Here is an 18,103-nt window from a genome sequence, read left to right on the forward strand (position 1 = left end):
CGATAAGAATTTATGGAGATATGAATTTATTTTGATTATGGAATATTTATCAAGCCGACCTATAACTCATGTAGGCTCAGAAGCCCAGTAGTCGCATCTATTCAAACATCAACAGTTGTGTATAAATACAGGAGGACTTTTCTCATTTTCACTCACTCATCTCATCACATCTCTCTCTCTCTCTCTCCTATGCAGAAAAGAGGCTCTTCTCTACCACGCAGAAAAGAGACTCTCTCTCACACATGTGGAAGGAAGCTACTGAACCTGAAGCTGCAAATGCAGATCCAAAGTTTGACCAGCATTGACCATTAGATCTCCTCCTTTGAACTGTGTTGTAGGTCCATCTGGACCTCCTCTAAAGGCCGCATTTTTTGGTGGTGGAATCAAGTCGATCCGATGGTCAGTTGCGAGGTATCGACTGCCCTAGTTTTGATGATGAAGCCGCTAATGTTGATGCTACTGATCTAGGGTTTTCTACTGCTGATATAAATAAGATTTATTGTACTATTTCTATCTGCTGAATTATTGAAGATAAAAGAAGATTTGATAAAATGGTTTCCCCACACATTGTAGGGTTTGTCCCTAGCTAGCCGCCACATCTTGTGTCTCTTGTCTTGGCTTGTTTTCTATTGATTGTTTAATGTTCTATCTGCACTTTACTTATGCACTTGTGATTGCTAATCTATGAATAATAATAAGAAAAAAAAGGTATACTGATCTAAGCATAGAACATACCATAACTTAACAATATGATTACCCGTTTTGTTGAGGAAGCAAAACCGTCAACCGATTTTGAAAAGTGGTGATGTAGAATTCACTTTTTTTTTTCAGAGCATATTTTTGACACTTCAATTTTTCCTATGTAATAAATATTTGTTTTTAAATGTTAGTGATTTTCACGCTGATTTTGAAACTTATTCATGCAACATCAACCTTTTTTTAGAGGGCTTATTTTTAACACTTTAAATTTTTTAATGTATTAAGTGTAGATATTTTTTTTAAATGTTACATTTTTTTAAGCTTTAAAATTTCTTATGTCCAATTTTTTTTGAAATCATGATCATTGATTACTTAAAAAAATTTCTAGTTGTCTTATTTTTCTTTTTTTAAATGTTGATTACTTAAAAAAGAAAATAAAAATATATATATAAAAAAAACAAAAAAATGTAAAAAAAGTTATCTCGTAAACCATAAAAAAAATTGGAAAAAAAAAAATAAAAATAAAATTAACCGAAATTAAAAAAATTGAAAATTAACAACAAAAAACACTTTTTTTTTTAAACTGCTAAAATTAAGATTAAAAAACATTTATAAAAACCTATATATATATATATATATATACAAATTCAAATTAAAAAAAAAAACCATAAAATAATTAAAATTCATATATATATATATATTAAAAAAAAACCCAAAAAACATTTAAGATTCATATATATATATATTAGATTAAAAAAAAACATTTAAAATTTTTAAAGCAAATATGTTTTTTTTAAACACATTTAAATTTTTTAAATCAAATATATTTTTCAATTAAAAAAAAACACATTCAAAACTTTTAAAAATATATAAATTTTCGGTATATATATATATATATATATATATATATATATATATATATAATTTAAAAAAAAAATGCTTCACTAGACCCTATGGGTGCGACCACTAGCGCAATTTTTTTTGTTTTATATATATATATTTTAAACTTTTAAAACTTTTTTTTAAAATATCGAAAATTTATATATTTTAAAAAATTTTAAATGTGCGTTTTTTTTTTTTTAAATCGGAAAATATATTTGTTTTAAAAAATTTAAATGTGTTTTTTTTAAATCAAAAAATATATATCTGTTTTAAAATTTTTAAATGGTTTTAAAAATTTACATCGACAAGCTAGAAGGTTGTTTACAGGAAGCAAGATGTGTTGGCACGATCTTAGTTGGGATATTCATCATCCTTCTTCTCTATGCTGACAATATTGTTCTTCTCGCAATGTGCCCATCTGATCTTGATAAGCAACTTATACTTCTTAAGGATTTATGCTCTACCATGGGTATGATTGTTAACACTGACAAAACAAAAGTATGATTATCATATCCAAGAAAGACACTTACGCTAATTTTATGTATGACAATAGTAACTTGGAGGAAGTGTCTTCCTACAAGTACCTAGGAATTGATATTCATCACAAGCTCAACTGGAACTATAGCATTGAGAAAAGGATTAATGGGGGGTGGAAAGCTTATTTTGGTCTTGAAAATAATTGTAAAACAACAAACCTCATAATGTGAGATAGAAAAAAGTTCCTCATTGAAACTTTAGTCACTCTGGTTATCTTATATGGATGTGAAGTTTGGGGTTGTAGCATCTCTAGAGAATCCTGGAGAAAGGTTGAGTAAATCCAAAAGCGTTTTATAATGTATAACATCAAAATTAAAAGCAACACACCCTATCCTATTCTCCTTATAGAAGTGGGTCTTTCCCCTATCAAGAGCCTAGCTATGACTAGGCTTCTGTTGTACAAGCACAAACTCAATAACAAGGAGACCATAGACTTCCTAAGCTAGCTTTAAATTCCAGCCAAAACCACCTAAGGCTCAAATGAGGTTAGTATAAAGATACCAGGGCTTGGTTAAACCATTGGGAGATCGACGAGAATGTTGCATTGCAAAACATTAATAACATTAAAAATATTGTTACTTCTAAGTTCAAAGAAAAAATGTGGTGTGAGAAAGATTTGGCAGCTAAAAGAAAATTAAGATATTATAAGGAGTTCATCAACCCCACCCTAGAAGATGAAAAGTATCTCTTTGTTTTAATTAGCTCAAAGAAGAAAATTAATATAACCAAGATTAGAACGAACTCTCATGAGCTCTATAGTGAAACGGGTCATTGGGCAGTTCCTAAAACACCATAGATGGAAAGGTTTTGCCATCTCTGTGAGAATACGAACATTGAGGATGAGAATCACTTCTTCTTAGAGTGCCCCGCCTACAACCACATTAGATCTCAGTTTCAAAATCTTTGTTGCAGTAATGACCTTCCTAGCCTTTTACGCTGCCAAAATTTTAAATGTTGTTGTTGTTGTTTTTTTTTTTTTGAAAAAATATATATATTTTTTAAATTTTAATTATTTTATGGTTTTTTCTTTCTTATAATTTAATTTGAGTATATTTTGGTTCTTTTAGTTTTCTTTTAAATGTTTTTTTATCTTAATTTTATTAGTTTTTTTTGTTAATTTGCTATTATAATTTTAATTTAGTGTTTTTTTTAGTTAATGATTTTTACAATTTTTCTATTTATATATATATATATATATATATATATAATTTTTATTTTGTTTTATGGTTTACGAGATAATTTATTTTTTTAACATTGTTTTTGAAAATATGTTATATATATATATATATATATATATATATATATATATATATATATTAGTTTTTTATTTCTTATCTTTTATAGGTTTTTTTTTTTTAACATTTTTATGATTGATTTTATTTTTATTTTTATTATTATTATTATTATGTTTGATTTGTTTTTTTGTCTTTTTTTTTAATATATATTTGATTTTTTTTTGTTTTTTTTTATTTTTAATATATATTTTTGTTTATCTTTTGTTATTATTTTTTTTTCATTGTTTTAATTTTTGTTTTTATTTTTATTTTTATGTTTTCATTATTCTTTTGAAATTTTAATGTTTTTCGGAGTCGTGATAAAATATTTTATGCCATTATTTCAAAATGTTGAAAATTTACCCTAGAAAAAAAAAGGTGTTATTCAAGCATCAACAATTTTTGTTTTGAAGGTGTTTTTTGAACAAAAAATTGGTTTTCACTGTCATTTTTAAAACATTTTGAGAATTTATCCTAGAAAAAACAGTGTTATTTCAGCATCAACAATTTTCATTTTTAGCACTGTTTTTCATTTTTAGGGATTTTTTGGCTAGAATTCCTGTTTCAAAGTTTACATTATTTTTGTAGAAGACATCAATTTCTATTTAGATTTGGAATTGTTTCAGGACCTACTTTGAGCTCAGTTCCAAACCTAGTGGCAAACCTTAAACCACCACTGGTAGAAGACTTTGAGTTTTGCTACCCTTCTGATTGACAGTATTCATTAAACCACCACTAGTAAAATGCTTCAACTTCTGTCACCCATTTGTTTTGTGGTTTAACTTAACCCACCAGATTAGAGAGCATATCCAACCATTAACTATTATCCACCTTCATATTTTAGCTTTCATCTTGAACCCACATGCACCCTTTTAGATTAAGGAAACTAATGCTGGAAATGTAATCCTTACAAATTATGTAAATTTGGAATATTCACTTGTGTGGAAGGTGAAAAGCCACAAGTGAGTGTGAAGACTCATGAGGAGTCCAAGAAAATTCTTGGAATATGAAACCAAAGGTCATAATTTGATGTATTTATATGTGTATCATTTAATAATATGCATTTCATGTTTATGATTAATGATTTTTTCATCCTCATGAGTCTAACAAGTACTAGTTGTCAAGGCCTATTGTCAATTATTTCATAATTTTAAATCCAAAGATAAAAAAAAGGGTTTAAACAAACTTCAAAGACAAATTTGAAAAAAAATAGACAAAAGAAAACAAAGATAGATAAAATCTAGATGTGGATTTTTAAAGTTTTTCATTGCCATTATATTTGGTCTTTAATGTCATGGTTGAAAAATGTTGGAATTTTAACCCTAAAAAAAATGATGCTACATCACCATTTTTGTATTACATGGTATATTTTCATATCTTTCATATTCATGATATTTTTTTTTTAATGTCATGGTTGAAAAATGCCAAAATTTTAACCCTGAAGTGAACAAAGGGTGATGTTACATCACTACTTTTCAAAACAAACACTAAATGCAACCTCTAAAAAAATGATAACTTGGTCAAGTTTTTATTAAGTTGGTACTTTGTTTTGAAGGAATAAATTTGCTTGACTTAGATTTGATTCAAATTTTGTGTTAGTAAAATCTTTGTTTTTCTAAGAAGGTTGAATTGTCTCAAGAGTTAAATATCCATAGATTAGAGTATTTCTTTTATAGGTTGATTCCATACCTATTTTTCATATTTATCCATGAACATGTTCTTAATTTTCTAATTTCTCAATATTCCTTCCCTTGTAATACCTTTCGACATCGGCGTTGGCCCTCATATTTTCACTTGTGTTCCCACACATACTCACTTAGACCTTCCTCCTATTTCTAGCAATTCATTTTGTTGTTTAGTCTTTTTGTCCTTGCACAAGTATCAATCAAGCACATCACATTGATTGTTGGATTGTCACATGTCTCTTGATCTATAAATCAACTCGGATTTACAATAAAAGGATCTATCATTGTAGCCCCTATGTTGGTTGGAAGGAGAGTTCTGTTACCCATCCATATACATGGGTAACCCTAGGAGAAAATATTTTCTCCTATTAAGCAACTTACTAGTGAACAATGCTACCATGATCCACATATAACCATGTTTCTCATCCATACCAATCAATGCACTCATTGATTTAGCTAGTGAAGGTGAGTCATCTATTATGAGGTACTTTAACAAGTTTTTCATTCAACTACTTTCATTTAATGTTTAAGGCATTCTACAAAGGTGCTCACGGACAATGGTTTGCATAAATTCCAACCTAAGAATTCTTCCTCCCCTTAAGATTGGAAGCACCTAATAAGGTCATGTGATAACCCTCCCATACCTAACTATGACAACTTGTGAATAATCATGAGCTAGGACATTTGAATATGATACTTGTGAGAAGTAGTTTTATGACTTTTGACATTGAATATGGTCCATATTGATGCTTTAATGGTTCTTGTACATATGTTGTTGGTTTCACTTCAGATTCTTTGAGTATGTGTTAGGTGATTCTTATAGGCGTAGCCATAATACCTTAAGGGGTGAGATGATGCTTCTCCAACACTTTGTAGAAGATGTCTAGCCATATTCCATGATGATGGAGGGCACTTAATGATGGACATTAGAGCCCCTTTGAGGAGAATTAACTTTGATGAGGACTTGGCACAAATGATGTGACCCTCCTCTAGCCCCAACATCTTTGACATTGACATTTGATGTTAGGACATTGACTTGGTGTTATCACATCAAAAATGATCATGTAGCCATAATTAATTAGGTGAATTTAAAGATGACATGTACTATGGGTGTTTACACATTAAAACCACTGCAATATAAGGAAATAGCCCAAGAAACCACTTTCCCTAAGTTATTTTCATTACTTTCCCTAAGTTCTAATTTTGAATATCACCACTTCACAAAGCCTAGAGTTATGGACAACAACTCTATAATGCAAAGGAATTTCAAGTTCTTCCATTCTACTCCACAACTTATCTCTACGGATCATGTCAAATGCCTTTTTGAAGTCAACAAAACAGTAAAATGCTTCTTCTTTTCCCTCCCAAAACTTTTCAATAATGCATCTCAGCGTGATACCATGATCAACTGTAGAATGTTTCGGCCTAAAACCTTCTTGTCCTTTTTCCCTCTTTTCTTTGAATTCCACCCACTTACTGATTCAAGTTTCTACCATGCCGCTAAAGAGATTTACAAACAAAGGATTGATCATAATGGTTCTATAGTTGGAAGGATTATTAATGTCTCCACTTTTAAAAAGGGGTATTGCTAGATTGGTTGTCCAATCTCTTGGGAATCATTGTTGACTTAAATTGTTGAATATTTCCATGATGTGCGGTGCAAGAATGTTCATTCCCTACTTTAGATATTCTGCTTGAAGTTCAACCAAGTCCTTTGTCTTTCCTATTTTCAATTTCTCAATTCCTGTCTCTACATCCTGTAATGTGAAAAGCTTTGTAGTTGTGTTGATCTTGGGAGGAGGCTCCTCCTTTGATTCTTTCTCATAGAGTTGTCTTGCATAGTCAAACCATTGATTGGCTGTAATATTATTTTCAATTTTCTTCTTCATTGGTTGAAGTTCCTGCCAAAAAAGCTTTGGGTTATTCTTGCCTCGATATATTAACCTTTCTTGCCTTGTTTGCATGAACTCATATTTCTTCATTTTAAAAATATTCTTATATAAATTTACATTCATCTTCTCCTCGCATGCTTTTATCAAGGTTTTCCTTGCCATTTTGCATTCCTCATCAAACCAAGCATTTACAGGAAAACAATTTGATTCATATTTCCTATTTTTTTCTCTTTTGCACTTCTCAAGTGCGCTTTGAACTATATTTGTTAACTCATGACTATTGAGGATTTGGGAACCAATCTTCCCCTTCTGAATTGATCTCTCCAACATTGTTTTTAAGATAGTGAAATTTTCTTGTGTTAGAATAATTTCGCCCCTTGATATTGATTGTTGATAAAATTGGGTTTTCCTCCTATGCTGTCTTTCTTCTAATCAAGATAACTTTATATAAATTGGGTTATGGTCTAATTTTAAGTCCCACATATTCTCTCCAACCTTAAATTCATCTATCATTTCTATCAAGGTTTGCGAACAAACAATGTAGTCAACCATACTTGCCCCATTGTATGTATAGCAAATGAACTTCCCATACCTTTTCCATTTATCTAGAACATTGTAGATAATTAAGTTGAAAGAAGCACACAACGTGAACAACTCCTCTCAAAAATGATTGTTAACTTTGTCACCTTCTGAACATCTCAACCATTGGGTCTTCTCCTCTTCAATGAGCCAGATAATATTGTGATCCTCTTTGAAACAAACATACTAGCTTGTTGATTTGTTGTTCTAGCATTGAAATCTCCCACTAAAAGAACCTCTCCATGCTGAGAATATATAATAATATCTTGCTTTAAATCTGCATATGGGTCTTTGCTATCTATTCCCTTATTTTTGTAAGTTTCTAAGACTTGAGGTGAAAAATAGCATGTTGTAATTCTTATGTGGTTCTCATTCTTTGTTATTATGAACCATAAATATTGTTTATTCGTATCTTCTTTCACAAATTGTATGTGATGGCCTTCTTTTTCTTTCACTAAAACCAGTATTCCTCCATACCCTTTGCCATTTTCTGCTACCTTGTTTCAAACTGCTAATTTCAAATAACCATCAAACAAAGGAGTTTTACAACCATCATGTTCATGAGTTTCTATGAGACAAATTATGTCTCTACCTTTTGCAATAGGCCCTATCCCAGGTCCCCTTCATCGTCCCGAACTATACACTCTTATACTCCTCCAATACATTTCCCTTCCTACTTCACTCTATGTTTTGCCATTAGGGATTTATTTTGACCTATTCAACTCAGTTACACCCTAAATAAGCCATCATCACCCTGTGTTTGCAAAACTAGACACTTAGGTTTTTAACGCCCTAACCCTTGCCTCACGAATTTGTACTAATTTTTTTTCGCTAAGGTCTACACTCAATGGTTTGATTCGTTTTCAACTGAGCCATTAACTGAGATCCATGAATCGATTGCATTTTGTGTGCATTTGTGGCTTGAGATTCATGTGAAGGAAATTGAAATTGTGTCATGGTGTCATCTTTGGGTTAATTGTTTGGAATCATATTTGTGTTGTGACATAGACCATGAGAAATACCCATATTAGAAAACTCTGACATCTTACTTGTGATCTAAGTGACTATTTTCCCTTTAGACTTGAAGCTTTCATGATTCGAAGAACCAATTAACAATTAAATTGGGAAGCACATTTACAAAGGGCATACTCTAAATTGGAATCCACACAGGTTGCAAGTCATGTTTCCAACTCCCATTGCAACTAGGAGTGAATCATGTGACTTAGCCGCTCATCACATATCCAACCTCTAGTGAAACTACGCCTTCAAAGTGTGACTTGCACCAATATTTTGGATTGAGTAGACTTTAGGTCACATATCAAAATATTAGTATTGAGACTTGCTCTATCAACCACAATACTTGCCTATGTTGCATTCACCGAGACTATGTTCTAGAAATGAGATTGCACTAGCAATGAAAATTGTGACTGGAATTTACTTACAAATCACAGATTCAACCTTAGTGGCATTGCGTAGCACTGCAATTTTTAAACATGACCTATGTTGTTGATGGAAATTGTGAGCTTTATATGCGATAATCCTATCATGATCTATGTCTAATTTATAGACCCTCAAGCAAATATTTCCAGTTCTTAATAAAGACAAAACCTTGAAGATTTCGTTATGTTATGTTACATGGATGTCATGATCAAGGAATGGAAATAAATTGTATATAGGGGAAATCACTATTACAACCCTATGATTGGCTAGTCAAGTAATATTGACACAAAATTTGAAAAGGATTTGGAATGAATGCAAAAATCGTGAATACATCTACATAAAAATAAAAAAGATGAAACATTGAACATTTTTGGCATATATAAATATGGCACATTTTTAGGGATGCCATAGTTGAAAATTGGAGTATTTATAATTGTAAGTTTTAAATGTGGGCATGAAATCAATTACGGGGAGTGTAAGAGGTGCACACTTTTTAGGACCTGAGTGAAATGACTCCCAATGACCATATGAATTTGCTAATTCAATTAATTTTTTATGATATAAAGGCCAATGATGTGGAGGTAGTTCTTGACATGATTCGTCCCATATAAATTGATGTTACATGTGAGACTAAAGGTGAAGAAGGTATTCAAGTGTTGGAAATACTGAGAGGGGGGTGAATTAATACTTCTTTTCAATTGTTAACTAGTTAGATTCTACACAATTTAAAATCAAAGAAATGAATAATTTTATTACTGAAATAAGAAGGACAAATGATCCTTTTACAAATGAAGGCGTGCAATGATTTCCAAGCACCAACTTGGATTTAATGAGGCTTCAACCTCTAAGGCTTCGACCATATCTTCACCAAGGCTCCAACATTGAGTTTAGGGGCACCTACCCCAAGGACACCAATCCTTCTCTACTGCGTTACTGGACTTATTTGATCAAATACTGCAATTCACCAATCTACACTATCCCACACCATCACACTTCTTCATTAATTATGCACCAAGACTTCTGTATAAAAACTTTACTGTAGCATCAATAATTCTTGCACCATGCCAACTGTATCAAGATATTTACCCCATACTACACCAATTGTTTTTCTTCACACTTCCCAATAAAAGTGAGCACCACATTGCACCAAGTCTGCAACAACTGTTCAAAGAAGATTACACTGCACTTTTTGAAGTTTATCATTGTTCTTGAGATTATAGCACCGCGATACTGAGGTAAGGTGTTGTCTTGAGCTTTCAATAGATCTGAGCTCCAATTTACCAACAAGGTTTGCAATAAGCTAACTGTCTGAGCTTTTGTAGTTCAACCACAGGTCTGTACAAATCTGACCCTTCATGCACTTCTAAGCCCCCACTATTGTATATTATCCACATTCCTATCTTTAGTTTTACTTATCCACAAATACACACACACGCATAAAATTTACCTTTCAATGAGCAACCGTGTCCCTTGAAATAAGCCGACTTGTCTTGGAAGGGTGAGATTGACTCACTAGCAAGAAAATTAATCTTAACTTCAAAAATTAATAACTTTTAAACGGCTTGGAGATTTTTACAGAGTAATAGCTCGTTGGAAAGCTAAAATTATGCTCTCTTAGATGATAGAGGTCTCATGAAGAAATTATGCCTTGAAGGAGATGAAAAAATGGGTTTTAATGTGACTAATCCTTTGTGAGTGCAGAAATCGAGTGTACTACTTCCTTGCCTTCTTAAATGTGTCCTTGTCTTCTTCAATGTAAGGAAATCTCAATGTAAGGACATAATTATGTCATCATCAAGACTACCTTCTTCAATGTAGGGTCATCATCAGGCCTGCATTCCTCAATGGATATTGACATCAATGACAACTAGAATAACATCAAGAAGGTGACATTATTACATTGCAAGCTTGGATTTCATTGAAACATGGAGATGGTTTTACCGCACCTTAATCTACATTCCATAAATAAGGAAATTTTTTTTTGGTTATTAATTTTGATCATGTCTCTAATAATGTGTGGGTTTCACAAAAGGTTAGTTATATGGTTGAAGCTATTGCAGTGATCACTACTTCCAAAAGAATCTTTGGAAGGTTCTAGCTCAAGTGTTAAGGAGATAAATGTAGCAGTTAAGGATGCTATTGATAAAGTGAAGAGTGGCTCAAGGTTGGTCATGGTTGAATTGCAAGAACTAGCTGAAATAAAATACAATCTCACAACTTATTTCTATTTACTGCCTGGATAAGCCATGACAAGAAGTTTATTGTAAAGTTGAAGGTAGCAAAGAATACCAGAGTTGACACAAGGGCCATGATTTTTTAAGAGGGACATGTTCAAGAAGATGGAATTGAAGAGGAAGAAAATGAAGATGATGAAGTAACTTATGATGATTATGAAAGTGAATATAGTGATGACAAGGAAGGTGAACTTGAGGAGAAATATAGGACTGAAAAACCTGAAAATGGGAAATCACATTTCGGAAACAAAATTTTAGGAACCAATATTTGCTCAACATATCAACAGAGAAAAAAACACACAATTCATTTCACATTAAAAACTTCATTTTGGGCATGCGTGGAAAAATTATTCAAGTGTACTCATCAATTGGGCCTAAACCATTGGACGAGTTCAAGAAGTGTAGCTTCCGGTGCTTCAATGTGGAAGATAGAGATGTTAATTTCTACACCAAATGATCCTGCACAAACCACATACATTGACAATATTGTGGTGTAGAAAAGGATTTTACAGGGGTCCAAGTTATTATCTTGATTTTAGTGAATTTGTTATGTTTCTAGTCTTATTCTTTGACTACAAATATGTTTGACCAATGTAATTTTCTTGTAAGTAAAAGGAGAGGATCAAGTCATGGACTTGGAGTCTCATACATGATGGGGTAATGTAACCTATACAATAATTTTTTACTTATGAAGACTGAAGGATGCTTAGGTTGGGTGACATTCTACAAAGGAGTGCCCTCTATGAGAATTGGAATGTGGACCCAAATTATTATCGCAACTACCAGAATGACAATACACATATTCTTGGGACCTATATAAAGGGGTGCACATGTTGAGGATTATTGACTCATAGTCAAAAAAACCAAATGGAATTAAATTATAATATCCAACATAAAGAGGGTCAAATGAATATAGACAAGGTTGATTTGAGAAATGTCTAAGCTGGAATAGAGAGCACAAAATAGCTAGCACATTCTCTAATGTCAAAAAGTCAACTATGAAAGGAGCACTTAGTCAACAAGTACTCTTGGGTTTCCAAGAACCATCTGATATTCTCCTCATAACTTCTCTTCTATCATAGTGTAAATATTTCTTATCGTAATGCCAACAACTATGTAGAGAGAAATTTGAGCATGTAATAGGCATTAGACATTCAAGAGTCATAAATAATTTCAAGATTCATGAGGGTAGATGAAGGTCATGGGAGAACTTGAAAAGCCACCCTCGTCATTTCTATAAATATAACCTCATGCCTTATTCAAAAAGAATTTATCACTTTAGCTATGGTTAGCATTAGATAGTTGATTTGTGTTTAAGGATCTAGAGGCACTCAACTCATGGTAGATAGTATGGCATTTTGTGGTGAGGCTAGGGTTTTTCTTTGGAAGATGGTATTGGAATCCCATGTTCCACTACTGGGCTTTAATGGACTTGATGAATATGTACTTGAATTTTCATCATGGATAATGAGAAGTTCTTCACTTTCGACATTGATTCCCGTGCATATTTATGGAGGGCATATTGGCTATATTGTATTTCCATTATGTTTATATGCATGTTTTCATGTGGGAGATATGTTAATGAACTAATCCATGGCTTATGGCTTGCATGTCTTCTTTGAATCATTTCTTTTGTATTTCACACTATGCTGGTAAATTATTGTGAAATGATTTGCAATCAACTTCTAGAACTTTCCTGCTCATGTATGTCTGAGATGGTTTTAGTTCACTAAGCTTTCTTGAGTCATGATTCTTCTTATTGTTTTGTTGTAACATTATTGTATCATGTTCTATGGGTTGGAAATCGTGGGTTGACTGCGTTCCTATTTCCTAGCATTTATTTCTTCCCCTCACTCTAACGTCTCCACATTTGGAAACCAAGAGAAAAAAATTCATGGTGGCAGCTTGGCCCACATACCAAATGGGGCTCGTATTCCAAACAATGTGAGGTCTAATTGGGACTTCACACAGAGGAGACCCCCTAACTATTGGTGGAACATCCAACACCATAAAAAATAAGTCAAAGAAATTTTCAGGCCCTTTTCTACATTGGTCAATGCATTTATTGCCCCAAGAGCTACATGGGTCAATGCATTTATTGCCCCAAAAGCTACATTTATCAATGCATTTATTTCCCCAAAAGTTGTACTGGTTAACACATTCTCTAGGTACTTTTCTGCATTGGAAAACAAATTAAATTTTTTCTATTTTTTCCATTTTTTCATTTGTTTTTTGTCTATAGGGTTGTGGGTTCCCTCCTATTTACACTCAATCAGCAAAACTTGATCTCTTCACTTTCTAAACCCTAGGAAGAATAAATAAACCCCTTGAGGGCTTCTAGTATTTCTCCACCAAGTTGGGTTAAAAATTTGAATTGGTAGTTTACTGTCATATGCTAGGAAAACCCCCAATCACCTCTATTATTATAGATATAAGAAATTATTTCCACATTAGAGCTTGTGAATAAGAAAGCCCCTTTTGACTAGTATTGATCTCCCCTTGTTTTTCTCTCTTGAACTTCAATTTTGGTAGATTTGTTTGAGGTCTGTTTGTAGCCTGAATTTTTTTTTTCTAGTTGTAGCCTCTACATAAAGTTGGTTGTAGGACAACATATCAGATTCCTTTCTTACCTTGATTTTTTTTCCCACCATTTAAAGCCTCATTTTGCCCATTTTTTATCCTCTTTATCTTTTCACAAAAGCCTCCAAAGGGTGGGTAATGAATTGTTTTTAGTGAATAATTGATTTCTATTTTATTTCAACAATTTGTTTGCTGTCATATGCAATTTATTATCTGTTATTTTAGTGAAAAATAATTTAATTTCAAGTTGTATCACACATATACTTGCAAACATGTATAGATCACGAAGTTAAAACACTTGGTTGAAGACCGCACACTGAACCTCTAAAATCAACCTTAACTAACTCACATTGATTAAATCCACTTGGACATCATAACAATCTATTTGTTAGGTTTGGATCAGTGGGATAAGCATCCAAATAACCCTTATCAATCACTATAAATTGAACCATAGTTTTTTCCTATAGGGAGATTATAATCCTTCACCATCCACTGTAAAAACCTAGTGCATAGAGGAAAGTCGTGATTATAGATACTAGCGGGTCCCCTTGAGGATCCCAATTCTTGGTTTGGAAGTCGGGTCCAAAGTTGACACCCAAAAGCCGAGGTTATCTTTCCCCACCATATGAAGGTAAACATAGTGGCCATTGTTGTAGGTAAAACCACCCTATAGGTTGTGTTTATGGGAAACAACCACACTTCTTCATACCTCCACTCAAATTTGTATGAAACCCTAATCATCTGAGAGTTTGGTTGTTTGGAAGGCCACCTTGAAACATAGATTAGGACTTCTTTAAGGCATAATTTTTCTTTGATAGGATGAGAATACTTTAATTATATTAGCATAAGATCTTCGTTATAAACCGCATTTCACCACTGCACATAGTTTGTTTCCTCCTGATTATTGATTTGATTCACCTTTTCATCCCTTTAGTGTTTTAGATTTGCACCCATCTAAACCCCATAGTGATCATCAAGCACCATTCATAGATATTGAGAGGTCTTCAGCCTTAGTTTCCTTTAGGGTGATCCTTCCACCTACTCAATGGGTCAAGGTCCCTCACCCTAACACACCTCTGGGTTCTAACTCATTTGAGTCTTCTAGTAGTTCCTCTACTTTTAAATCCATCCAACGTCAACTAGATACCATGGAAAGTGCTAACCTCTATATTAATATCAGTCCCACTGTGGGAGCCAACAACGAAGGAAATGTCACGATGTTAATACTAGTAAAATGTGGGTCCTAATCCTAGAAACAATGTAGGAGTGCCTATCAAAACCATTTTCACTTTGTTGTTTCTCCCTTTCATGGCTAGCTTGAACCTACCAGACTTAAACTAGCTCATTAATTATCCTCTCCTTCGTGATTCTACATGGCCCTTGATGCCAACCAAACCTCCCTCAGATATCCCAATGTTTGAGGGGAACTTAGGAGAAGATCTTACTAACCACATCTAATCTTTCCACATGTGGTGTTCATACAACTCCATAATGGAAGACTCATTCCCCTATGTCTCTTTTAACACACACTGACTGGTGCTACAATGATGGTATGTCAACCAACTCCATGCACACATTAGGTTTTTCACCACCATTGCAAACACTTTCATATCTTATTTTCAATGATCTATTTACCACGACACTAGAATAGAGATATTAACTACCTGTCACTAAAACACCACCCCTCATATCATTGATCAAATACATGAGTGGCATAGATGACGAAGGTTCTACAAATGTCTAGAGCTTAATGACCTATTTGTCATGGATAGGTTTTTGAAATCACTCCTTCCTTCCATATCCAAGGATGTTGCTTCAAAATTCCCATGAGCCAAGGAATACACCATTCAGAAGGTCACACAAAATGACTTAATATATGCCCAATTGAGCTACTTATACACTATCATCCTCATTTCTCCTTGCACTCGCTCAAGTGATCACTCCACACTAGGGGCATCTCACGTCACTGATGGTGGGATTGGGTCCATAACATATCATCAAACTTCTATATACCCATTAGGACACATGGGATATGGCCAATCCCAAGGGGGTCTAGTAACTTTTACAATTATCCTCCCCGATATCCCTCTTTCATTGTGTCACAAGGAGGAACTAATTCCTATTATGCATATTCCTATCCACATCAACTTATGCTTGGGCAAGCATGTACTCCACCTAATTACTAGAATGTAGCAGCAAACCCTTACTATCTATATCCATAACCAAGTGCTCCATCCCCTCTGACACCAACAAATCAATCTCCCATGCTTTAGCATGCACCTCCTCAACAAGGTCAGGTGTATGCTTAGAAGAATGTAGCCAATCCCCCTAATTCGAAGAACGGACAAGGAGAAAGGTAAGTAGAATGCCCAAAATCAGGGTAACTAAGGAAAAATTCTTAATTCCAACTCAAGAGACAACTCAAATACCACTACTTAGCAATAGGTTAATCATACCATTAGAAACAAGGTTATTAGAATGAATAAGCCTTGTTCCTGTTGTGGTACATTTGGTCATTACACATATGAGTGTCACCTCCTCCTTGAAGTATGTAGGCTATGGGAAAATCAAGATATTGCTAAAAGGGGGAATCGACCCCATTCTACCTCTGCTCCATGCCATTCATAATCATTTGTGCTTAAGAACCCATTACCTAACCAAAGTTACATGGCCGCTCATGATTTCCAAAATTATCCTCCCGCTCCATCTCCCAACCAACCTAGGAATGGAACATATCATATCCTGATGATAGATTCTGTAGATATCAACCTCTCTACTCGACCACGTCAATATGATCCTTCCCTTGTCACATATTCAACATGCACCACAGAGTCTCTATCTTCAATAAATGGTACTTTATATATCCCTCAACCAATTATTGAGGTTCCTCCTAAGATCAACAAGGGACCATTATGTCAAAACATTTTCAATTCCATTTCAAGGTTTGCCCATTATTATAGAATTGTATATGACTTGGTGCAGTCACTTGATACCATGTCAACACTTGAAGTCCTCTACATGTACCTATTGTCACTAAAATTTTACATTCACGATGCGATAATGACTTAGGGCGGGGGTTGTCACTCTGATCCCTGCCCACTCCATTCTAGTTGTATCCCAACAATAGGCTATGGGGGTAGTCCCTATGGGAGATAGAAATGAAAGACAATTTGGCAACCAACGAGTCCGGGAGACATGATTGAATGGCCTAGCCACTTGGTTGATTTAACAAGCTTTTAGAGACTATATTTAATTATCAATGAGACTAGTGCCTTATGGAGTCAACTTACTTGATTTATATCAATTAAGGACCAAATGATCTGATGAACAACCATTGCTTGAATGCTTAACTAACCTATATGATATGAAAATCCTAAGACTTAAGTGAAATACAATAATCTTGGTTACTTTTAATTATATTTATGTTCTAGATGGTTCATTCCTCTTAACTATTTTGGAACTAGTCGCTAGAGTAGGTTGTGGGATAGAAGCTAATGGGAAACAAGCAGAGACTTGATTAATGATACGTCCCCTTGTGTTTTGACCACCCGATGCCTCTGATGTAGCAAAGACTGTGGCTTTGACAACTGCAAGGTCATTGTGTTAACCACTAAAGAGGTGCTAGGCTCCTCAAGTTAGGTGAAAAATGTTGTCCTAAATGTCTATCAACCAATCTTATGCTTGGAGGTAAATTATTAGATGCAAGAATATTCCTAGAATGATATGCAAAGATTATGAGTGAGTCTTGAGTTAAGATTGTTTATATGATTCAAGTACTTGATGTTGAGTATTTAATAACAAGAGTACTTAACAATATATTGAAAGCCAATATTAAACAAGACCAAGTGCTCAATGATACAAGTGCCAACAACCAACAAGAGATCTTCTTACAATAATTCCACAAAAATGTTGACCAACAAGTGATAACAACGATAGCAATTTAGGAAACTTATAGCACTTATCTAATTAGCCAATGTTTTCCAATACAAGATGCCAATGACTAAAATTTTGCCCAAATCACTTCAACCATAAATGATTATGAATTGTAAAATTTCCTTACCCAATTTTAGAGACTTCTATGTGATTTATTATCGCTGCAAACTTGAACTCATGATAGGTTTGCAATTTTATATCAGTAATCAAGAAGTGATGCAAGATGCCAAAGATGAGATAGAAAATCAATGCATTTAACTTCCAATGATATTCACTTGATTATAGGACTGATTAGACAATATAGATAAGATTTATTATGCTCAAATTAGACCTCTAAATGATGTATATCAAATCTGTAATAACTTAGA

Source organism: Pinus tabuliformis, chromosome Q (genome assembly GCF_031772625.1).
Source record: "Pinus tabuliformis cultivar Carrire ecotype Pingquan chromosome Q, CPIR1, whole genome shotgun sequence".
Lineage (NCBI taxonomy): Eukaryota > Viridiplantae > Streptophyta > Pinopsida > Pinales > Pinaceae > Pinus > Pinus tabuliformis.